This window comes from Anser cygnoides, chromosome Z, assembly GCF_040182565.1.
Source record: "Anser cygnoides isolate HZ-2024a breed goose chromosome Z, Taihu_goose_T2T_genome, whole genome shotgun sequence".
In the NCBI taxonomy this organism is placed as follows: Eukaryota; Metazoa; Chordata; class Aves; order Anseriformes; family Anatidae; genus Anser; species Anser cygnoides.
Window position 1 is genome coordinate 2,462,284 of NC_089912.1, and position 25,770 is coordinate 2,488,053.

Genomic DNA, 25,770 nt, shown 5'->3' on the forward strand with positions numbered 1-25,770 from the left:
GAAAGGAAAGGAAAGGAAAGGAAAGGAAAGGAAAGGAAAGGAAAGGAAAGGAAAGGAAAGGAAAGGAAAGGAAAGGAAAGGAAAGGAAAGGAAAGGAAAGGAAAGGAAAGGAAAGGAAAGGAAAGGAAAGGAAAGGAAAGGGAAAGCAACCATAGTCCATTGTGCCTTATAAAAAGAAATCTAATAAAAATATTTCCTCATGCACATACTGAATACTGTATTCGCGTGCAGTCGTCGGTCTGCACAAAGCCAGATGAACATTATGTGCAACTCAGGATCCTACTGTTGTACCCTGATCTGCCCAGTTGCTGTGCCAAAGTATTGATGGGAAGAAAAGACACACATGAATAATTTTACCAAGTAAGATTACAAGCCCGAATATGAATGTTTACTAAGCAATCGTATTAGATCAGAAGTAGGGTTTCTAACCCTCATTGTGAAATGCTCATAAAGCTATAAAGGTCAAATTCTTCACCAATTTTCAATCCACACAACAGCAGTCAAGTAAATGAAATAACACGGAAATAATCGGTGCAGGATACAACCTGCAGAATACGTTGATATGCAGTAAAAGCCATTGTGCGGTTTCATGTTAACATGAAAGAAATGATATATGACAACAAGAGCACCAGCACTGACTCACTGTTTCTAATTATTATTATTATTATTATTATTATTATTATTATTATTATTATTATTTATTTATTTTCTGAAACAACAACAGTGACAAAACAACATCAAGCAATTGCCTCCTGGCTAGCGTTCTCGGCAAACCCTCATGACTATTGACTCAAACGAGCAGCCCAGCAAGTAAGTTGTTAGCTTAAATGAAAATTATAGCAGAGACAAAAATGCCAGCCTGGGAACTGAACTAATAAGGGAAAGAATGTGCACGCAGCTGCTGGCGCAGTTTTAAACCTCAGGAAAAATAAAGGAAAGCGCAGCTACTGAAATTAACCCGCCAGGTTGACGAAGAAGCCCCGGCTCCATCAGGACACTGGCTGTGGGCTGGGGCAGGGGGCTGGGGGTTGGGGCAAGCCGGGGATCCCGTGGAGAGGACACGGTGCCCACCCACGGGGCTTGGAGGGGCTGGAGGGGAGAGGTGATAAGGCTCACTGGGCTTGCTCCATGCAGCCCCTGGCCGCCGCTCAGGCTGAGGTCTTGGACGCGGTCCGCTGGCGGGCCTCCTGCCAGGGGATTTGTTGCCGTGAGAGCTTGGCTTAGGCAGGGCTTTATTGCAAAAACTGTCTCGATTCTTCTTCTGTCTTATTAAAATCTATCCCACCCTTCCCTGCCACCCCAGGAGGAGGAATATTCTGTATATATCTGGGCGAAACACACAAACGAATTCATTTCCCACGGATAATATATTCAGGGTGATTTGCTTTTCAGAGTCGGGAGCTCAAAATGATGAATTTATTACGCAAAGTAATAATTGCAAATTATATTGGCAAACTCCATTCCAGAAAAAAAATGAGGGGGGGGGGTGGGTATTAATATAACTAAAAGGATTAAAAAATACTGGCTGTTAACTTGGGGCTACTGCAGATATTTTAGGAGGTTATATATCTCTGTTCCACCTAAACCACCAGAGGCAGTAGCTTTCATTTTAAAGGTCTAGTGAGATACTGTAATTAATGGACCCACCTAACAGCGTATGTCGCACTTGTATTGAGTGGTAGGACATGATGTATATAATGAAAGAAAGTGAAAGAAATGCTTAGCATCATAAAAATTAGCATCTCTTTTTAGTTCATTTTTTAGTGCAAAGGAATGAAATACATCAGAGTCAAAGCACAAAAGCAATGGACTCCAGTTTTTGGGTCGGCTCAGCCTGTGCCTTCAGCAGGGTAACTGTGTGGTGTATGTTGATTTTCCAGATCCTTCTGGTATCCTAAAGGCTGCAATTACACTCCCTTGGAGCTAAGTGGTGCTTCCTAAGGGCTGGAGCCGTGGGTGAACCCAAGGGCAGGGGGTTCTTCCACCTTGTAACTGCCCGCAGGCTCCCTCACCAATTTGGTCCTTTGTGGTCAGCAGCAGAAAGGGTCCCTAGCAGTTGTCAGGGTTGATGTCTCTGACATAACACTTGTCAGCCACATGGGATTTGTTCTGCTGGATTTGGACATTATGTTGGGATTCTCAAAGGATTAATTTGCAGTCATGGTCTTCTTCATGAAAAGTACAGCTCTCTGCTGCTATAGAATCATTTTCATCTCTGGCACACATGTCCCATTAAGAAGTACTCTGCGGTTAATTATATTTTCTGGGATAGTTGAGATTTGTGGGTAATTACGAGAAAAATAAAGATAATGTGCTTGTAAACCTTGCAAGTAATAGTTGCAGTATTAATGCTGTAATTCATGGGCATTGCACCATTGGAAAGTGATGGAGCTTGTTAAATTAAAATGTTAGTGATGTTTTTAACATACTTTCATGAAAGCATGATGATCTGAGTGCAAAGTGGGATTCAGGTGTTCCACAAGTTGCTGTTCTGGCTCTGGCACACTTCTGGCTGTGCACTTGAGACAGTCCTCAGATGAGGGTGATAGCTATTTAGCATTTGCAAGGGACTTTGAAGACATGGGAGCTGTGGGAGTTTATACACCATGGCAAACTGAGAACAAACTGTCTAACACTTATTTCCTCACATCTTTTCTTCTATCTTGTCTTACCAACAGTCATTGCTATGAAAGGAGTGTTCCACCTTGTGGAAAAGGAGTCACTGGAGGAAAAGAGGGGCAGTGGAGATGTTTAATGTGTAAACACTGAGCTTATGATCAACAGTGTCTTCACTGAACAACAAACTTGTGTTTTGCTTTTCAAGCAGAGCAAGAGACCATTCGGTTCACAGATTATTACACGGACCCTAAGACCAGCATGCCTTAGGACTGACCAAGAGGAGCAGTCTGCAGCCTCCAGCCTTGCCCACCTCACCCAGCCTGCAGTATCCATAGCAAGAGCAAAGGTAAACCTATTCCTTGAACGTCACAACACATTTCCTCCAGACAGTAGTTAGACTGTACTTCGGTCCTGGTCCTGCCAGCCAGGTGAGGATACAGACCTTCCCACTACTGTGATTTGCATCGATTACAATTAAACTCATAAATGAAACTGGAAAAGAGAATGGGAACTCAGCAAAACAAAACAAAACAGTCATCCAAATTAACTTAGTGCGTGTAGGGTTATGCTTGTCAGGGAGACGATTTGTAAAAAAACTTTGTTTCATGAGAAACGCTGGTTGATAGCCATCACCAGAAAAACTTTACCATGCTGACTGTGGTGGTGTTTTGATATCCTATGAAAGCTTCCTGCTGCTCCACCGTATGTTTTTAGCAAAATTGCTATCATGGCCGATGACATAAGGAGCAGGGAATGAGGTAATAGGACCTGTATTAGTGAGAAGCCATAACTCTAACAAAACATATGCCTTAATGTTTAGCATCACAAATAGTTATAGCTGAAGTCTACATAAGGGCAACAAATATGTCTTATTTCCTGCTAAGGTGCAACATGGTAAGGCAAAGATAACTGCAGTGGCTCCAGTGCAAGCAGAAAATGCTCAGATTAAAAACCACGCTGGTGGCACCCAAATTGCGTTAAGATAATAATATAAAAGCAGAAAGTCAGCTCTGCATTTCCTTGTTAGGGACCAAAATCTGATTTGGAGGCTTTGACTGTCTCGACTGCCTAAGAACCTGCAGAGTCATCTAAGCGGGATTTTACCTGATTTCATCCTTTTAAATGTTTGGCAGCCTAGACTGCCTCTACTGCCAGCAAGGAGAGAGAGGAACGTCCAGGAGTTGGTTCAGCCCCTAGGATGCTAATGTCTGAAGACACCAAGGAGCTGTCTCCAAGGCTGGCCCTCAGTGTGCAATCCCAAAGGAATTGGGATTGAAGGAGCAGCCTGTGCTCCCTACCTGGCACCTCCAGCTGGGTTTAGAGCACCATGCAGAGGCACCCACTCACTTGGCAGCCCTGCAGTCTTACGTGTGTAGGTTTTATACCCCTTTCTCTTTGTTTCCCAAGGAACTTAGAAGGGATCACTGTTTTCTGTTAAAATACTTCTGGAAGAGGAAGTGGACAGTGGTTGTGCCCGCCACCTCCTCGCAGTGCAATAGCCATATTATCAGCACAGTCAGACAGCCAAAGGGACACATGGGTCCCTTTTCCCCTTCTGCCTCGGGGAATGCAAGCCCATGTTTCCCACTCTGTGGCGAAATAACTGTGGTCAAGAAGAGAATTGAGGATTTGCGGGGCCAGTGACTAGAGATGAAAGGAAGTGTGGCTCCAGGGCTCTGGGCATCCTCTTGGCTTTACTCTCTGCTCCCAGAATTGTTTCTGTCTTTTATTTAAAGACTCTTTCATGTGAGCATGGAGTGGGGAGGCACAGTAGGGCAGGTCCATCACCTTCTGATAACCTGAAGTCTCAAATCAACTCTCTACCTCGACTTTGCCTCGCAAAAAGGTAGGAAATGCACACATTTTCGTGTGAATGAAAAGTGAAGAGATTAGGACTGTGCAATTGACAGAGATGTGTGAGAAGGGATATAGTATCATTGTTCGAGATAATAAATCATACCAAGAAGGTAAAACAGGTTCTTCTGTTTATCCACTCAAGAACACAAAGTTTAGTGAAGCAGAATGGAAAAAAATCTAATAAAAGTAGGCATTTTCTTTTCTTACTTTTTTTTTTTTTTTTAAACAAAAGCAGTAATTAACCTGGTGAACTCATTGCTATTAGGTATAACTTAGGCCAAGAGATTAGTAGGATTCAAAGGGGATTAGACATCTATATGCACAATGAAAATACCCATAAGCTACAGTGATCTCAAATTCTTTTATAACATAGCTTGCCTCTTAATACCAAGTAAATCCCGTGTACCAACTTCTGTCTAGTCAAGGATCTTGTGGATAACCTCTCTTCATCCAGGAACTTTACACATGATCCCTACAGCCAACACTCACCTGCCTCCAAAAACAACTTGACAGCTAAAATATAGTACACACTTCTATAATGCTGCTCTTACATGGAAGCAGCCTATATTACTTACAGAGAACAGTGAACTTACAAACTTATATGATACTCATGTACGTTTAAAACTATTGTTCTTACCCTGTGAGTGAAATTCAGCCTTGGTAAACAAAGGGAGGGAGAAGCCCAATGGAACCATTTCAATAGCAGGCAACCCACAACAGTGAGGGTCTGATTTCCAGCTTTCAGTGTAGTCTTTCTTGGAAGAAGAACAAGCTCACAGGAATGGTCTGTATAAAGCAGTTCTGTTCCAATAATGCAATGAAAGAAACATGTACCAAATTCTCCACGTGTGCGTTTCATGCAGACTGAGGTTAAACTGCTCTTTTTCCACCCAGTGTAGTACAGTGCAAGATGGTGCTTGAAAAATCAGGAAGTACTTCTGAAAATTAGGGCTGTTGTCATCTACAGGGTCCTTCTTCTTCCATTTTCCACACTCAGTTAGTAAGAAATAAATAAGATGGCCATATCTTAAAATAACTGCCAAGGTTTTATAACTGGTTTTAGTTTGTAGAAGGGCATAAAAGTTAAAGAAAGACTAACTCTTAGATTATGTAAAGACAATAGTTATTTACTGCTTGTGGTATATTCTACATTGCCGAATGTAGAATCAGAATTGCATTTGAATTTACAATTTTTTTTTTTTTTTTTGTGCTGGTCCCCTGAGCAGTGAGCCATCTATCCCTTCCAATTCAGTCAGGGTGAGAAGAACACCTAGTTTCCAGGGTTGTGCTGAACAAGTTGTTTTAATACTGTGAAAGCCTAGAAAGTCTCACCTTGCTGCCAAAGCCACTGTCTCATATCCTCAAATTCAGAGAAATCATCTCTTGACCTGCATGAACACCAAGATGAGTTTAGCATCAACTGGGTGCCTGAGTGTCCTTTGGCCCTCAGGTATTGCCAAAGCTTTTGCAGTCAAGAGATGTTCAATATCTCAAGTGGTGGGGATTAGAGAAAGTATTTCTTAGTTAAAGCTCTTTCTACCAATTCAAATTTACCAGCTAAATTTAGTCGTGAGTGATATTTAATAATTCCAGAGTCACTTTGCTCTTGGTTTACAATTTGTCAGCATTACTTTATTGCTCTTTGCAAAAGTAACAAAAGGTGTTGTAATGGGGATTCATTTGGGCAAATTAAACCTGCAGTGGGATTTCAAATGCAGGCATTTGTCCTCTGGGATTAGACATCAGCAGCCTGTAGAATTATTTCTGACATTTCATCCATCATACACTCAGAATAACTAAACAAACCAGTGTTGTTCTCTCCCTGTTCAAGGAACAACATTCACAGAGCCTTCCCACGGAAATATCCCAACCTATTAGTGTCAGGAAACTGTGCTTGGAAAGTTAAGAGAAAAAAGAAAAATCTTCCACAAGCGAAAGGCAAAGATGTTTTCGTACGTCAATAACATGCTCTGGGAGGTCTTCTCATAAATAGTTATTTGGCTGGTGTAAAGCAGAACAGCAAAACCAGTACAGGAATATTGATTTTGTTCAGTTCAGAAATCTGCACCATAGGAGTGGCTAGCTCTACAAATTTGTGAGTCAGTACTTACTCTCCTGAAAGTTAACTGCCAAACTGGTGTTAGATGAAATGGAAGGAGGACTGGGTCTTCTAACACTGTTTCTTTTCCTCTTTTTTTTTTTTTAATTCTTATTTTTTGTTGGCAGAAGTAAATTCTAAAGCATGCAGTGTTTTCAAGATAGTCTCTTGCACCCTGCATTTTCCAACCTTTTCATGAAATGCTGAACATATACTTTAGTGACCAAAGTGTTTTTTTTTCAACCAGCTAATTCCTGGATAAATATGATCAAACTAGATCGGCTCTCATATTTAAATACCATAGCATCCATGAACAAAAACTCCAGACTAGCTTATTATTAGAGGATAATGTCTTTTTAATCTGTATTAAAAAACAAAGTTATCTAATAGACCTCAAATTGGTTTCCCATTCTGCAGAGACCTCCAAGGATATATTGCAATTACAGGATTGGTTCCCCTCCCCCCTTTAATAACCAATATAATATGCTTTGAAGTAATGTGCTCTCACACTGAAACCTACAGTCAAACACCTAAACTAACAGAAAAGGTAAAAACACCACAAGGGAGAGTTTAGAAACGGAAGTGCATAATCAGATAAACGAAAAGAAAGTTTTGAAAAGGATTGCAGAGGAGTAACAGGAGATATTGCTGGTGTGTTTCTTACTTCGTTGTTGTTTTCCTTCAGTAAAAGTTCTATCAGCTGGGGAGAGTTGTTCACTTCTTTGAAGCTGGCTCTTGTTTCTCTGAAATCAGATTCCCTATTCCCAGGGCTCCACTCTGCGATGCCAGCACAAACATACATCAGCAGCTGCACAGCACTTTAAAGAGCGAGCAAGAAGCTATCAAGCAATTACTTATTCCATTTTAGATCTACGTCCATTATTTTCACGGAGCAAGTTTGAAGTTGGGGGAATACAAATCTGAGAAACCAAATAAACATTTTGCAAGTCTGAGCAACTTACCTAAGAAGCAAAACTCACCTACATTTAATTAAAGAGACGAGACCCACAGATGGAAAGAATAATCCCTCACTAATGAATAAAGCCATAAGGAGTACGTAGGTCTTTATTCTGATTAAAGTAGTAAGTTTTGGCATGCTGAGAGAGCATTACCCTTACTTTTGCAGCCTGGTTAAGGGCAGGTGCAATTCTAGCTCTTTCTGCACTTGGACAGCGCTGCATGTGGGCTGGTTTCATCTACAGCACAGTCCCTAAAAAGTGAGTAGATCTGTGCTGTGGATGAGTTTGTCTTGTAGAATTAGGTGAATGAAGAAACTAAACTTGAAATTCTTGAGTTACTTCCAAAATTAACATTTATTTATTTATTTATTTTAGTGAGGCTAGATTTATGTAGATTTCTAGTGTGTGTGTGTGAAATTCAAGATATTGTAGACAGAGATTGACTTTTCATATAAACAAGCATGCATTTGTCCTGTGGCCTGAAGTGCATGATGAATAAAACCATTAACAAGCTTCTCATAAAATAAGCAACAGCAGAACCATGACCTGCCTTTGCTTAAGAGGAGTCTATGTGAGCGGGGCTTGTTAATAGTGCAGATGATATCCCTCACTTGAAACCAACAAAGTCAAACTCCATCTCAACAAAAAAACAGCAAAATATCAAACAATCCCACTCAAACTTAAGAGAAGAAATGGACTTTCTCATTTGCTTTCAGATCATCTATTGACTGGCATGACATTTACTAATTTTGTTGAAGGAAGTACTATAATGAACAATCTGAGGGAAAAGTTTTTTAAAAAAATATGGATTTTAGGTCAGAACATACAAATTTTAGGTACAACCTTTTACACTTCACAGTTGTCTAAATCTTTATCTACCCGAAACACGTGCTTCCCTGCATTTTCCTAAGGAAGAAAAAAAAATCTTTTTTTTTTTTTCCTTTTGCTTGAAAGAAGTGAGGGAGATTTTATTGCATGTACAGTTAGATATGCCCAGCTGCAGTGGATGTAGGACTTGTGTATTTTGACAGAACAGCATTGTAACACTCATACGCTTCCTGCAGGTTGTCCCCTGAAGCAAAGCTGTGGGACTGCAGAGAAAGGACATTTTCCCCCTGTTTTCACCCAAAAACAGTGACCTGTCTGCTTTAAGTCCTGCATCCAGGTGGACAGCAGGGATGAATCTCCCTTCTTATATCCCAGTGACATGAGAAATTTACAAACTTTTCAGTTAATTTATAACCTGTCTGTTCATCTACCCTTCTTTATTAATCTATGTGTAAGCGCATGCAACTGATTAAATGTGTCCAGTACCGGAATTTCATGAAGTTACGCTGCAGACAGCAGATCCTTATCCACCAAAGTGATTTGGTAATTCTGCTGTGGGAGCAAGAGATGTGAGCAGGTTTGGGAGCATCCCTAGTAGCCAAACTTGCAGTGACTTCTCTGGTTACTTTTCCACCCTTGTCCCAGAAATGTTTGTCTCTCTTTGAACATTTCTTTATGAGAGGGAACAGAAAAGGAGAGGGCAGGATGGTTTGGGAATACAACCAGATTTTTGCATAATCTGGTCATTCACCCAAGACATCAGAGGATCACTGTTAATCCCTGAATCAGTTATAAACCAACATCAGCATGGGAGGCAGAGGTGTGCATTTTTGGAGACGTGGAGTTGGATGTTGGCTTCAGGGAGATGTGTACAGATCTGAGTTCCAGCAGAGCAGAGACAAGCATCAACTCAGGGCTGAGGATTTCCCCATACACTGAAAAATTACTTTATATATTTTTACCCACCCCGACTTTTTCAAAAAACTGGCTTTACTTCTAAAATATTTGCAAGTAAAGAAAGATATTGTGGAGGGCTTCCATCACTATTTTGTAGCAGATAGGTTTTTTTTTTTTTTTAATGAAAGAAGTATTTTTTTTTCTATCCAGAAAGAATGAAATTATTTTTTCAGCCTTGAGGCTGGGAGTGGAAAATATAGTTTACCTGTGGCCCCTATGTGGTGGCAGGATCTCTACCTATCTAATCTATCTATCTATCTAATCTATCTATTTATTTTTTGCAAACAAACATGGATGGTTTAGGATAAATAGCTCTCAAACAACAGATTGGATGAAACTGGTTCATGTTTCCAAAGAACTCCCAAGCAAATCAAGAGGATAAAACAACTCTCCCATAATGTTCAAATAATTAGGATGTGAACCTATATGCCAGACTTAATCTCTTTCTCTTGCACAAGAGTGGAAACCCAAAGAGGACCTGTGCTCCATGATGACCCTCGCTCCCTCTACCTCTTCAAGAAGCAAAACACAGAGCAGAAGTTCCATTATCCTTTGACTTGTCTTCCCCAAATTGCTTTCTAATTGTAAGCACTCTACATCTGAAATCTTTGAAAAAAATTAGTAATTAAAAATGTCACTGGGAAAAGGCACCTACAATATATTGTTATAGTCTTGCCCAGCAGAAAAAACTCTTTCAGAGAGGAACTGTTTGAGTAGCTAACATGAAATCAAGATACCTTCTCTACTATACTACACTTTGTTTCTGGCGTTTTATATCCAGGGAGGTAAATAAATATTTCTGTTTGAGAGGAACTAAGTTTTAGACAGTAAGAGGTGGATGAGTTCGGTCCCACGCATTTTTTTTTTGCAGCTAGATATTTCTAAAAGTAGTATAAAAACAAATTCCCTGTTAACTAAAGGTAAGTTTTCTAACATTTTATGGTAGTACCCATGGATCTCCCAAAAGATGTGAAGAAGTTTCAAAAGGTTGTAATATCATTTCATGTATTGAGAGTAGCTGAAAGAGACAGCAAAAAGGCCCTAGGCTGCAGAAAACAGCTTGATTCAGTATTCCTGAAAATCCTTAGAAATTCTGCCAAAGGGCTGGGCCAGGTGTACTAAGAATGCTGGATTAGGCTAAGGAGAGGCACTGGACTTGCTGAGGTGCTATCTAGCTTCTTTTAGGTTCCTGTCTTGTAGTCAAAGGTTAATAGATGTTTGTAAGTGATGGTCAGGCTGTGTTGTGCTGTAGGCACATGGCATGTGTTCTGGGGAGAAAGCCTGACTATATGCACATCTACACATTATGCTTATGCAGCACAAATGGGTCAAAGATGGCAAATTGAGGCAAAATTCTGGTCCCATTGATGCCAAATGCAAACTTTGTTTTGACAAAGTGGGAGATGCTTTCCAAGTAAAATTTGCAAATTTCTTCATTTGGATATGAAGTTCTTTGTCTCAGATGGCAAAGGTCACATATGCCTCAAATCAATACGTCCACAAAAAGCATATAAAGAGGTAAGTGCTCAACCATTATTGCTAAAGTTGTGGTTTCCTTATAAGAAAGGTTAGCCCTGACTGGAAAGTCTATTGCGTGATGGGATCACAAAGGCTAATCAATCACTCCAGCAGCCAGCACCATATAGGGAATTTGGAGTAAAATGCTCATCTCTGACCTGCACTGTGGATCACCCGGTGTTCTGCAGTCACTCTACATACAGCATCTGTTGACATCAACAGGGCTGACAGAAAAGTATGTGTCAAGGTGACCTTAACTTCTGCTTTGATTAAATGAGTTTATAAATTGTCACTTTGGGGTGGGGTGGGGTGGCGAAGCAAATATATCATTAACCTCTTTTGAAAGAACTGTACCTCAATCAAGTACAGTTATTTTTCTAGATTAAACCATCATGACTTCTTCCTGTACCAACAAATATTATCTTAGCTCAAATCTGGTATCCATAAAAAGATGTTTAATATATTGACCTGAAATAAATTATGTCAGGGCTTGTTTGTGTGGTGCATTCTAGAAAGGGCTATGTGTCCTCCATTGGAATTACTTGCAAGCAAAGGCCATACCTTTGCAAAAGACTGAGTTCCTAAGGACCATGTCTTTGTAAGATGGGATTTACTGTAAATTACCACTACTAATCACTGAATATTTAGGAGGAGTCCTGAGCAATTCACAAATATTCATTTTTTTAAAAAAATTACCTTTAAAAAAAAAAAAAGAAAAAGATAACAGCAAATTTTTAAGATTTATAACCTTAAGCTATGTGAAGTGTCAAAATGGATTTAAATGCATGCTAAGAACTGAGTGATCTTTCTTTATTCTTATCTGGGCATCATTTTGCTCAATCAGAACTTTAACATTCCTTTCTTATCCTGGGTGTAAGACCACGCTGTTCACACTGGTTTCCAAGTATGACAGATTCCAGCCCAATCTGAAACTGCAGTGACTGTTCATTTCCCACTGGTGATCACCCCCTCATCTTATGTTTTGTACAGAGAAGCATCAGAAGACTCTCCATAATAACAATGTACACTTTACATGCAGCCATAATCTAGCAATGAAGCTAAAACATTGTGGTCTGCTTCCTTACTTTGCCATTTTGTTTGGTGTGAATCTTAAAAATGAACTGGAGATCAGCATTATTTCTTGAGCTTGTTTTCTTTTTCTCCTTTATTTATTTTTTATTCCATTATCCTTCTTTCCAAGATAATTTGTGTGGATCATCCTGTGAAAATTTGCAGGTACACATAACAATAAAAAAGGTCATTTCTAGTCAAAACATTTGCAAAAAAAAAAGAAAATTTTGTTCTTCAAAAACCCTGCATATTTTCTTCGTCATGTATAATTCAGATTGTACTAATGCAATTACTTGTGCATGTACTTTGTATATAGGCTCTCAGGACATTTTCATTTATTTTTTTTTCTGACTATATCTCTGCTGTACACCTCTGTCTGCTGCTTTTTCACTATTTTTTAAGAGATTTTGGCTCTAGCCCTCATTGCAATGCATGAGGTTAATTAAAATCTGCAGATGTTTTCCATTGACTATGTAGAATGGGATTTATGTTTCATCAATGAAAGTACACTGGCTCTTGTTTGATTATGGGCATGTATGATTCACATACACAGGCAGCAAAAGGATATTTTCTCAGGAAACAAGCACAAAACATGCAGATGTACAAGCGCGTGCTCTCTACATCAGCAAGAAAGACGACTTCAACACAGGGGCGATCCCAGATCTTGTAGCTGTGACTTGCACGACGCAAGCACAGATAAGGAGGAAGCTATAATATAAACACAGAGAAAAAGCTCGGTTTTCACTCCAGTTTAATTTGCTAGAGCACAATCCCTTGACCACATGCTGAAAGCTGGGGTGCTTTCTCCCCAGCCCTCACAGCGGCAGCTGCCTGAGGAGCGCAAACCTGATGTAGGGCCCCTGACAATGATGCTTTTGTGGGTCCGTGGTGACAGATGGGCAGGGAGGGCTGGACTCCCACACACCCACCCTGCGTCCCATGCTATGCCACATGTGCCTCTCTGCAGGTCCCAAAGCATCTCTTGTCCATGTACCCTCGTGTTGCTTCGCATTACTGAGCTCAGACTCTTGGATTCGATGCTTCACCATCATCCCAGAAAACTGCAATTGTCACGTTCACAGAAAGAAAAAAATACAAAAAGCAAAAACAGGAAAAAAAATGAAATGAATTTAAAAAACCCTGTTAATTTTTGATAAATATCAAAATTGTCCTCTTGTGTTCTGAAAACTGGTGTAAAAAGTCTCAGCTAGAAAGTTACTTCCCAGTAAGTTATTCTCAGTAATTTCGGCCTGCTGGTTGCATGCATACACATATAGATATCTCAGATCCGTCTTTATATACATTTTCTCCTCATGAAAAACATTCCTACTGCTTAACAGGCATGTGGGATCCAGCATAAATTATGCTGATTCTATATGATTCAAACTATAAAATATAAAATTACATTGCATTTTCAATAAGCATATACACAAACCATGAAGAACGTGAAAGATCAGACTGGAAATTCCTCCTTCTCATATGTGAATATGTGGATATTTTTTCATCCAACAGCCCCATTGATTTAACTTGGGCAGAATAAGAGGTCTTGCACAAGACAATTTTCTGGTCTTGCATTAAGACCAGTGCAGGACTCCAGCCTTGCAGCCTGACCTGTGCACAGGCAGATGCACAATTAACTGATGTTAGCGGGCTGCTTTTTTGGCACTGGAGCACGTTTCCTGGATCAAGCCCATAATGGTTAAGTCAGCTACCCAAACAAGAACATGACGAAGATCCTCAGCAACTTTTAATCTGATATCTCTGAGTTTATATTAACTTTAAGTTTCATAGATGTGTGGTAAATCTCCCCAAGTAAAGTATTATATTCTAACAGTATTCCCATGACATGAAGAAGACAAATGAGTTTCATACAAAGCTTAGAGTACCAGCAGTTTTTAGTAAACCTGAGGTGGACCACATTAGCAGAATGCCAATAGTTTTCGAAAAGTCAGTCCTTTCAGGACACCCATCCATCCCTTCGAGTTCTTGTATGTTTGTTTTATTTTCTCTTTGCTGACCTACACTGAAGTTTCCTAAATTTGCTTCTGCATGTATTTTCATCTAAATTGTGATTTAGATGGTTGTTTTCAGAAATAATGCGCTTCCATGAATACTATTTAGTTCACACAAAGACAGATGTGACCTCAAAGAACATCTACACTTCGGTGCAGAGCTAAGATTTCTAGCTTCAGATACCAGGATTCGGAAATACTGCTACTTGGAGGCTGGATCTGATTGCTCTTGTATTGCACAAGGATCTGTTCTCACAGCAGGGTATGCGCTGAACCAACACCCTTTGAAGTCCGTGGAAAGTCTCCCACAGACTTCCAAAGCAGAATGAGATCTGTCTGAAATATACAGCCTGTATTTTTCTTCTGAGACACCAGAACCAGCCGCTATAGCGGGTATCGGACGAGTGGAAGGTAAATTAGCCACCCAAAATGCCTAACAGACCCTTTCAGGTGCAATTTCTTTGGCAGTGAAACAAAGGTACCTATGCATTTCAGAGAGCTGTATAGTGCCAGTCTGTTTTCACTGCTATCCATTTCAATATTACTTGTGATCTGAACTACTACTACTCTTTACAGAGTGCTTTTCATACACATTTCATACACTTTTTCACTCACTAGACTGTGCCTGGCACATTCACTGATCTCTGCAGCACTTCAGCATGCTCTCTTTGTATAGATATATCAGAGATTCTCACTCCTTTATGTATGACGTGCAGGCAGATGGACAGACCAACATGACAAGTGTTGTTTCAAGCAGGACTCCCACGTTGGTATGGTGGCCGCCATGGCGTTACACATGGAAAGACCGGGGCTTGACATGAGTAAGTGTATCCTGTCGTATTGTTCATGAGATGATTTTCAATAATGTTATCTGACAATTAGTTTCTAGAGCATGAGTAATGGCACAAATTTTCCCTGTGTGTAAAAAAAAAAAAAAAAAGGTGGAGGAGGTAGAAGAAAAACTTGGGTCTTCAGTCTCTTGGCTCATAAAGTAGTGCTGATGTGCTACCTGTCTAGGACTAGCTGTTTGGGTCAGAGCAGGACTGCCTGATCCTGAAACAAATCCACTGAGAACTGAGTGCCTCTCCTTGGCTCAAGGAAAGTCACTATTCTGCCCACAGAGGCCCAAAGGTTGAATAATCACTATTTCAAGTAGCATGAATCCAATTCAATGCCTAAATTTTCAGATTTTTGGATACCTATCAGGAGCTGCAGAATGTTTTGAAGGGCATCACAGTGGGATTTCTTCCTGCTGGATTTACAAGGAACTCCTCTGATCCTTCAAGTGATAAAAAGTGTGCAAGGATAATTGATACAGTTACGGGACTCCTTACCCGTTCACCACTTCTGCCCATTTTCCTTTCAACAAAAGTGCTACCCATGCGTGTGTTCAGAAGTCTTCCCTGGCTGTGCACGTAAAGCGATCTGAATACAGCTGTCAAAAATTTGGATTATGACAGAATCCAAATCAGATTTCTGTGTTGTAGTGCAAGGAAAGTTTCTTGGAAGCTTGTTCCAAGCCATATTCCAGTGATCTACAGCTAGTTGTTTTGGATTAAAGTTTTGTTATGGTTAAAAAAAGAAAATCTTTCTAGTTAAGCTTCTTGTGTTCACTTAACAAGGACACCTTTGGACAAAGGTGAAGACCACAAAGTATAGCTCTAAATTTTAAAATCTGAATGTAAAGGTCAGAAAAATCTGAATACTTAAAAGTAGGAGGTTAAAACAGAAATTGTTTTACCATTGTAGCCATGTTTACTCTCTGTACCAATCTACTTATCTATATGTAATACGGAAAGGCAGACGCATTATTGATTTTAAGTCCTTTTCCCTGGCAATGAAAGGTATGACTTTAATGAAATAATTATTTGCATGATGATATTAAAAATAATGTCAGCTAAAATAATGCCACTGAGTACAAAAGTATGTGCAGAACAAATAGGGGGTCAAGATCAGGAACACTTAAATGTGAATATTCAATTAACAATAATAGAAAAGATGTAGGGCATGGTATGTAAATGAAAGCTGCCTGGGGCCAAATGTTCTCAATAGAGAAGCCAACAAGATATTAAAAACACCCCACATGACTTTGTTTTTCAGCTCATGAACAAATACAGGTTGAAAATATGTTTATCTGTTCTAACAGCAAAAACAAACACATTCCATAATGTATGTATTAAGAGGATGTATAACTAACACAGCGTTCATGGCTAGGAAAATGTGACTACGTACAGTAAGTGCTGTTCGAAGGGAGAGGGAAGAAGGGAGAGTGGACAGATGGACAGATACTTGAGGAAAAGACTTGCTAACCAGAGGATTTTACATGGACCACAGCATCCCGTGTCCCACATGCTGATTTCTTGAGCAGACATGTTGCCAAGATAAATTTTTTCTTGGACTCTAGAATTTATATGATGTGCTTGGCTTGCATTGGGAACACAGCAGTTTCTTCCCTACACAAACAGCTCTATCTAGCTAGGCTGGATATAAACAGAAAGACTGCTTCACTAATTATTTATACAAAGACAAAGATAGCTGCGTTCTTGAAGGTTCATAGGAACAGGATAGGAAAAGGATTCCTTTTTTTCTTTTTTTCTTGGGTCTTATTGTGTTTTTGACTTACAGGGCTGTGAGACTCTCTGAAAAGCATCTAGACCTTCATCCACAGGAAGGTAATTTACAAGTTTACTACTATGGTTCATGCAGTGATGTGTACATATTTTCTCTTGAGAGTATTGATACTGATTATTTTGTAGCAAGGTATTCACATAAAGCAGGATCCTTATGTGGATGAATTTTTCTTCTTACCTGACCCCCTGGCTTTTAAGACTAGTTGTGTGAGTGAGGAGTGCTCCCAAGCTACCAGGACTATCTTCACTTTAAATATTTACACTATGAGAAGAATATTCCTACATATCCTGGAAATGTACTGAGATCACATGCTCCAGCAAACATGGTTTTCTTGAAATTAATATGACTACTTTTATGAGTCAAGTGAAATTCATTCATAAGTGTTTTCAGAATCAAGGCAACTGTTTTATTAATTATGCCCCATTCTCTTACCACCTTTCTTTGTACTTTCGTTCCAAGGATTTGAAATACTGAAACAGGCTTAGAAAGGGGAGTAGGAGGAAAATAGTTTTCTGAATGTTTCACATACCATTATCCTCATCCTCTCACTTGTGCATAAGGTACAGCTGAAACATGGCAAGCTCTTAGCAGATTACAGGAAAGCAACAGTGAAAGGAGAGAAGAGAAGACAGAATAATGCAGTCAGTGGAAAAATAATCTGCATTTTGGACAGGCGGAATACTGGTGAACTGCAGTCACCTCAGTCCTTAAACTGAACCTTGCAAGTAGTCTTACTCTATTTTGAGCATGTCTTAAGGGACTGCGGGTTTGGGCCTCAGTTTAGGCTCCAGGATTAGCATTCCTCTTGTGCAAAGAACCATGGAATTTTAATGAATACAAGTAGTCAGAATTTCTGCAGTCTCCCAGAGATTTGTTTATTTACTGATTTAGAGACATGTTTAACATCTTACTTCAGTGGTGCATCTGTACCAGCACCATACTGAGGCAATGGTTAAAAATCCGATGTTGAGAAAAGAGTGGCATCTGTGAGTCATATATGCTCCTAGATGCATACATAAATGCTCTTTGAAAATACTGTCCCTGGCATAGATTATGATATATTGAAAGACTACAGCAGACACAAAGATATGGCACCATGGAGTTCAGTCCATCTTCTTTTGGGAAATTTTTGCATTTAAAATAAAAATTATATTTAAGGTAAAATTTGAGTCTGTGTTGTAAATGTATTTTTTTTTTTTAATTATCAATTACATATTTTTTTTTTTTTTTTTAGGACAAGGATATTTTTAGGAACTGATTATCTTAACAACTGGTTTCATGAAATAAGGAGATCATATTGAAGTGATGTATCATGCTCTATCATTACCCTATGTCCTCAAAAGGAGATGGGTATTTAACTTCACCTGGTAGAAGCTAGCAGCCATTTCCCAGGTCTGTATCTCAGCTGTTGCTTTTCTTCAGGTTCTCTGAATTCTTTTCCCCTGCCCTGAAGATCCTCCTTTGGAATCACAGGGACCCATTGCACAACAAGCCAGGGGAGCTGGCCAAGGAATTTTCTGAAGTCCTTTAATTTGTGACATGACAATAGGCCAAAAAGCTTCAACCCGCCTGTAAATCAAGATGCTTGGACGAAGCATCTTGCTGGGCCCAATACTTTGTGCCGATGGTCTGCATGGTATTGAGAGAGCTGACCAAGCACAATGTTTTTAGCTTTAGGATGGGCCATTTTAAACTGAATCAAAAATGCTTTGGGACAAGGTTTTAAACCTTTCATTGACATTTGCTTTTGCAAAACAAAAGTGACTGCCTATGTGAAATCCAGCCATACAGTCCTGAAAATCTGGCTGAATTTCTTCTGTAAGCAGAGCCAGACAATAATATTTAACATGGTCATTTTATTCCAATAGTATGAAATGTTTTGAATATTAGTTGCTTCTTAAAATGAATATAAATTTCAGCAAATAGAAGGAAAGCCCACAACCTCAAACAAAAATTAAAAAATAACATATTACCCAACTTTCAAATTCTGCCAGAGTATTTTATATGGTTTCTGAAACTAAGCCACACTATCAGCTTGTTCAGTTTTTTGCACTACCAAAATATATTCTCTGTTACTTAATTTGCTTCCTAATGTCACAGGTAAATGACTATTACTGAATTTTCATCTTAAAAAATATACATCCTTTTCTATGATTTAAAAGAAAAAAAATGATGGTTTTAGGCCCCTGGAGGCAAACGTAACTTTGGTCAAATCTGGTTACATAGTATATTATCTATGACAAATTCAGCAGGCTCAACATTGGTAGCTGAAGCAGTGTTCCATTACAAAATTTATAATAAAATTGAAATTGTGTTCTTAACAGCCTATATGAGGGTTTTTTAAAGCAGCTAATTACCTCTTAAGTCAATTACTCCACTTGTTCCCCCAGTGACTCTACTCTCCCCAAAATGTATTGATTGAGTTTTTCATTATTTCCGAAATAAGAAAATAAAATCTATGAAAAATCAATAGCAAAGTCCACATGAACAGATGTTAATTTTCTGCATAGTTCCCTACATGTTCAAGATAGGGAGTTTATCAGCATGGGGCATGATATTTTTCATGGATCTTTCTTAGTTAGTAAAGTCAGTAGCAGTAAAGCCATGAAATTGGTAGCAAAAAGTCAACTGCACATTTGAATACTTAATTTTGTGGCTATAAACAGCCACGTCACATTTCCAGCAATAACAATGGGATGGTTTTCAGCACTGCTCTACCAAGCAGGCATGTTTTCTATTTTCTGCTTGTATATACAATTAAAAGCATTCCCACCAGAGAACTCTGCCCTGCATTCACTTTGGAAACAGAGCATGGGGAGAGATGGCTTTCTAAAGTCAAAACCCTGCCTTTCCTTGGGCCACATCATGAAAGAACAGATCAGCAGTACATTCACTTCTACAGCTTCTATCGAAAGTTTGAATTCACTGACTAATTGTCAATAGCTGTCATGGTATACAATTCATAAGGACATCTCCATTCAACAGAAAAGTATTTTTTCTTCTGTGTGGAAAGGTGGATTTACCTTTTATCAGACAAGAGATGAGGAATTGAGCGCATTAGGTACAGGCAGGTTATTGTCTTGCTCTAGGGTATATCCACTACCGCTTGCATTCTTGTTGAGTAATAATGAGATACCATAACCAAACAGTAGAAGATGCATGTCAGATGGTTCTCCAATAACATTAGAAAAAAAGCAGCTGATGTATGGGATATTGAAGGCAGATTAAGTTGTTAATGTATATTAGTATATTCTTAATTTCCTTTTAATTGAAAAAGACATATTGACTTTAATTAGAACCATTTCACAGGAACTGTCAATTAGCACATGTCAAACTAGTTAATTCAGAACAGAATTCTTTTAATTAGGGTCTGCTTTCCTTTAACTGTGGGGCCAATGAAATCAGCCTTTTCTTATCAAGATTTTAAATGTCTCTAAGATATACAATACAAATGTAGTCTCTTATCTATTATTAGAAACCCATATGGATAACATTAAAATGATGATGCTGGCATTGTTCATGCAGCACAAATCAGAGTTTCCTTTATGACTGTTTGAAAAAAAAAAAAAGATGGCTTTGAAGAAAGACTATTTTAAATACACAGATTTATCCTACTTTAAAGAGACTACAAAATTTATGACATGCATGTTCACATTTAAAGTATTATTTAATACGTCTGCTCAAATAAATGGGCCTATTCAAACGTTTTGTGTGTTCTATCAGCCAAAGACACATAAAACATTTTCAAAGCATGCAGTAATGTTCTTCCCTTAAATGAACTGTAATCAAAAGGGGAAAACAGACTCAATGGTTTTTTTTTGGGATGATATAAAACCAGCATTGTTAACTTCCATTGCATCTGAATTTAACACTGATTGCTAATCCAGTGGCTGCGAACACTAGTGAGCTAGTGTCATCCCAGTTACCAAACAGCTTATAATCCTGGTCTTGACTTTCACACACATTTTGTGAATATCCCTGAGTTTGCTGATGAATCTCAATTCATGGCTGACATACGTGCACAAAACCCTTCTCTGTGGTTTCTGGGAAGTGCCAAGTGTGACACCTGTAGCACTGGTAAAGTTCCTTCAGGAATAAGAACAGCTGGGGAAAATATAACCAAAATATAAAGGGAATGATATCAAAACCTAGACTTAGTTTTATCATACGGGGTTTAGCCACTGTTTTACTGACCTATATCAACAGAGGATTACAGAGATTAGTGAAAAGAATACTTAATAACTGAACTGTGGATTCCAAAGAGGATTATCCGGTAAGATATTTTATGTATCCTGATGCTTTGTTGAACATATTAGGGACCTGATTATGGGCCTGAGTAACTCAAAACAATAAAAGAAGCATCATTTCCCAAAATGCATCACAACTGGGATGCATTAACATTTAAAGTGTCCTAGAATTATACTTAATCTAGGATCCTAACCACAACATATTTATTTTTTTCCCCAGGGCAGCTCTTTGGTATGTGGTTGTCAGTACAGTTGTAAGATTGCCATGTGCTAGAATGTGTGTTAAGCTTTCCACAAACCCATGAAAAGTAGGTAAACTTTAGCTTGATGAATAGCTGAACTGAGAATAATCGTGTCCTGGGAGTTCTTCAGATCAAGCAAGAGGCTCTGTAGATATGTCACTTTGCTGCCTACCATCCAAGGTACGAAGCGTACCTTGAGTATAAACTAACAGCTGTAGTGCTACTTTTAAATGTGATTGTAAATAGGTAATATAAACCCCTCATATTTATTCATTAGTCCTATTGTGGCCCATATTAAATCTCTGCTTATCAGTTTAAATACTTACCATAATTTAGAGTTCTTTAAGCAGATCTAAGTCACTTTGGCACTGAATTGCATAATCCGACTTCTTTTATAACACAGCTGAAACAATGCTTTGGATTTTGATCATATTGCTCAACCGGCAATGTATTGTTTGTTTCAAAATGACAATTAGCAATAACCCTTCTTTTAACATCATCCCAAATGTTGGCTGTGCATAGGAAGTATGGGTACATTCACCACATGGGTTAGACAACATGAGGTGACTGCCTTTATGCACATATTTTATACATTATGCTGAAATGCTTTTAACTATGGGAAATTCTGTTACGTTACAGGGAATGTTTTAGTCCTTGCAGTATCCCAGTCAGGTGGATAATAGTTTATCTAGTCTATATCTTAGAGCTGGGACAACTGAGGAAGAGCTATATGGAAGAACTCTAGACCCAAACCCATTCTGTTGGTAGTGGCATTGAACGCAGAAGCTCCCAAATCCCTGGAGCTGTACTGCAAGGCATATTTTTCCTAATTAATACTAAGGCTATTCACTGCATGGCAGCAGCAGTAATATTTACGTGCTTATGGATCTCATGATTAAGTAGCAAGCTTTGACTTCAATTAAACCTGATGCAACAAGTCATTACAGAACTTCAAAGCACTTGAACAGCATCAAGACCTTAACAATTATCTGTACGACATCTTGCAGCCTCTGTTGGCTCCTTAATCTTCTGCAGCAGGCCCAACTTCTGTGTCAACTTTGGTCTATGAGAAGTTGAACCTTAACACAGGTTATTTAAAAAAAATATATGAAAATGCTGCAGTTTACAATGGATTTCATCCAGTCTGACATTCCTTTTGGGATAAGTACTTCATAAAAATTGCCTGTGTGATTCATGTACTGTTCATGTATTGTTCATGAATCAATCCAAGAGCCATTTAAAAATGGCTAGCATTAGGGAAATGTAATAGCTTTTTAACAGATTATTTAAATGTCTGTAGCTCTGATTTCCAGCCATTTTATCCAAACAGCTACAGCAGAACTATCCCTGAAAAGGGAGTAACTTTCTGATTAAGCTCTTTTGTTGTTGGATTTAAGAAATATTTTAGAAGAGAGAATTTCTCAATTATGCATTCATCCTTCAGAGCCTGGGCACGGAGGGCGCAGCAATTTGATCAAACCCAGCTGAAAGCACTAATGGATTGGAGAATTCATTCTGTTTTCACAATCACAGCTCAGAAAGAGCTGGGAGCTGAGCAATCTCTTCTGCAGGATGACTGGTGTGCAAGACATATCGTCGGTAGTTTCTGGTCCCAGTGGCTCGGCGTGCCTGATACTTGGGTACCGTGATGCACCAGGGCATACATGGTGCACCCCTGAGGCTGAATTACGGTCCAAGCTATCCCCCTGTTTTCTGTTTTGCGGGTTTTATGTGTCCCAACGTAATTGAAAACAGCAGATAGGCTCATCCGTTCACACATTGGTGGCCCCTTGACCTGCCTCTGCCAGCAGCAGAGCCTGCGGTCCCTCGCCTGTTGAGCAGAGGCCAGCCTCAGACCGGGTGCCTTGCACTACCACAGCCTCAGCTGCTCCTCTATTAAACAATTCTCTCAGCGTAACTAAAACATTTGGGTTGTTAGCATGCATAATAAGTTATATTTAAGAAGGTTTCAAACCAGCACATTGTATTTTGCGGCAAAGTCATAAAAATATGCTAACGTGATAACATCTAATGAGGGAAATGTTGCATGCAGATGTCTGTTTGCCTATTATCCTGTAAAATGACTGTATATTTTTATTTATATGAATAACATTAGACACAAACATGTTACCAAAAAAGCATTCATTTAGGAAACATATAAACACAGTATGAGTCTAATATAAGAAACTGTTTTAAAACACATTTTTTAGTGTTTATAAAATGAAGAGAAATTAAAAAAAAATTGTTCCAAAGTACATTTTTTTTTCTCCCTCATGACGAGAAAGAAATATAGGTTCTCAGCTGGCATATTATTTCTGATGTGGAAGTAAAGTGAAATTTGTGCCTCGCGTCATATATCCTTTACATGATGCAAAGGAATATAATTTTATTTTTGTTTTATATGAAGGCTCTGTCTGGGCACATTGGCCACCAATTTCATTTTTATTGCGGTGCATGGATAGCAAAGTCACATATCCTTACGTTAATGCAAAGGGCATGGGAAAGGAAAGGGAAAGTATAATTTTTGTTGTTGCTGTTGTCATTTGAAATTTCCATAGTGTCTGTGCACATTGGGTACCATTTCATTTTTATTGCACTGCACTGATAGCAATGTCACATATCATTAAGTTAACACCAAGTCAGAAAAAAAAGAAAAACAGATATATTTTTTTTTCCTGCTATTACCATTGTTTGAAATTTTTTGTACCGAGCGAATATAATTTCTGTGGGGTGGTGGAAGAGTCTAATATACACTGTAAAAAAAGGCATATACATTTATATTTTTGTATTGCTCCATGTGAGGGTGAATAGAAAATGCAATACTACTGACATTTCTTATTGGTGGGATGAAGGTTTGCTCAATGTCTAGAAGTGGCTAATATAGAAACAGGCATCTTTCAGGAGAACTGGAATAACCCCACAGTCTAATTTCCCAAAATTGGTGTATTTTACTGAAGAGCTTACCTCATATATCCTAAAATAACCCCCATGTCCACCTTACTGTCTTTTAACCCCTGTGCAGAGACCGTGACCCTCACTTTGGGATGGGGAGGGTTAACCTGTAGTTGTGATGGATCCACTCCTCATTGCTGACATGTGTAAATAATGGCCATCAGGATGGACACAGTGCTTATCTAAATGGGGAGCACCAGGCAGCTGTGTGGCTGCTCTGTTTTACGTGGCAGGTCATTGTACAGGTCAGCACTAATAGCAGGCAGGATTACTGCCCTTGGGCTCCTCTGGGAAATTTGTGCCTCAGTATGGTGAATCTACTGCCAACAGTTGTCTCAGTTTTGGAGGGCAACAGAGGCCAACTTGTTTTGTTTTATTTAGTCTATTATTAACCATTCCCATATCATGCCCAACACTGTTTCTTTATCCTTGACCTTTGGAGCAACTCTGTTGTAGTACTGTAATTCAATGTCCATTTTTAAGCATCCACTCTTGGAAAGACAGATACGGGGCTGCCAAAAGAAGATGGCAAGAAGGACCAGTATGGTCTGCGGTTGTGATAGGCCTACTAGTTTCAGGTGGACACCATGAGTTGCAGCTGGGACTCTCCTCTCCTGGCAGAATACTGGAAGCAACCTTCTGTGATTCACACTTGAATTAATGGCTCAAGATGAGGAGGCTGCTCCTAAGGGGCACCTCACACCCTGTGCTCACACCTCTTATGGTGTTTCCACCTGGTGCTCATGGTTGAGATTGCTCCATGGAGGACTGTCTCAGTCAGCTTATTCAGCATTTGTAACATTCTGTTCTGTTGTGGGATGTTTTAAAGGTAAACCCCACTGGGATATGTGGTTTGGACCCCACAAGACCAGACATAAAGCTGTGGCAATACCAAGCTTGTCTGTGGGCCTTTGGAGACCCTGTTACTTGGGGCGGATTATAACAGCTTCCAGGCTGTTGAGCTCTTGACAAGGAGCAGGACAAGGAAGGACCTAGTCTGGGATCTGTGGTTGGTGTGAACAAGCTGAATCTGGAAGGACAAAAGAACCTCGGCCAACTTGTTTAATGAGAGCTGTATGGTACTAAACAACCACAGATGTATGTAATAGATTTTGCTTTGTCACAATAGGCTCCATCCCAATAAGCCACCTGAACACACAAATATGTGACAGCTAGTATGGTTTGCATTTTTAATGCATTTCCTTGCGTGAGGCTTGGAAAACCTCCTCTTCACCCATTGCCACAGGCTACTTCTGTGTGACAGCAGCAGCACTCCATCTTCAAAAGATCACGTATCATGAAAGAGAAAACCATAAAAGAAAGACTGGCCAGAGGAATCCCGTGAGTCCACCTATTCTCACTGAGTATGAGCTATCAGCACCTGTACTGGTGTTGCTGTTCCCTGGACGGTGTCCACCAAACAAACACTCTTCTGCAGCTAAGGCAGAGTGAGTATGGGTTGCTTGCTCTGGAAATGTTGGGCACAACTTACAGTGGTGCTGGTGTCCTTTTCCTCCTCTACCTCGAGCAAGACAGAACAAGTGTGAAATATTTTGGAGCAGGTGTTAGAGAAAGCAGGAAAACGCAGCAGTTTTGGAAGAAGTTCTGGAATGGGAATACGCTGCTGAGCTCTCCATCTGGAGAGGAAACCCAGAACCACCCTTTCCTTGCAGGAAGAACAGGAGAGTGTATGTTTAGGGGTTTGTAGAAGACAAATTATAGCTTGTTTCTAAATGTCTCCATATGTTTTTATTCATGTTGTATACTTTCCTCTTGGCT

The 25,770-nt window shown here is 39.4% G+C and overlaps 1 long non-coding RNA gene across 3 annotated transcripts; it reads left to right on the forward strand.

Moving 5' to 3' along the window:
• LOC106043702 (uncharacterized) lies at positions 1-25,563 on the forward strand. Of its 3 annotated transcripts, none has more exons than XR_007158516.2 (5): positions 1-810; positions 2,679-2,965; positions 14,636-14,740; positions 16,545-16,591; positions 17,785-25,563. It is a non-coding gene; the product is annotated as an uncharacterized lncRNA (long non-coding RNA). The 3 variants fall into 3 exon arrangements; XR_007158517.2 differs by having other exon boundaries at positions 2,828-2,965; XR_001211831.3 differs by having other exon boundaries at positions 1-2,965.
• The last annotated feature ends 207 nt before the right edge of the window (positions 25,564-25,770 follow it).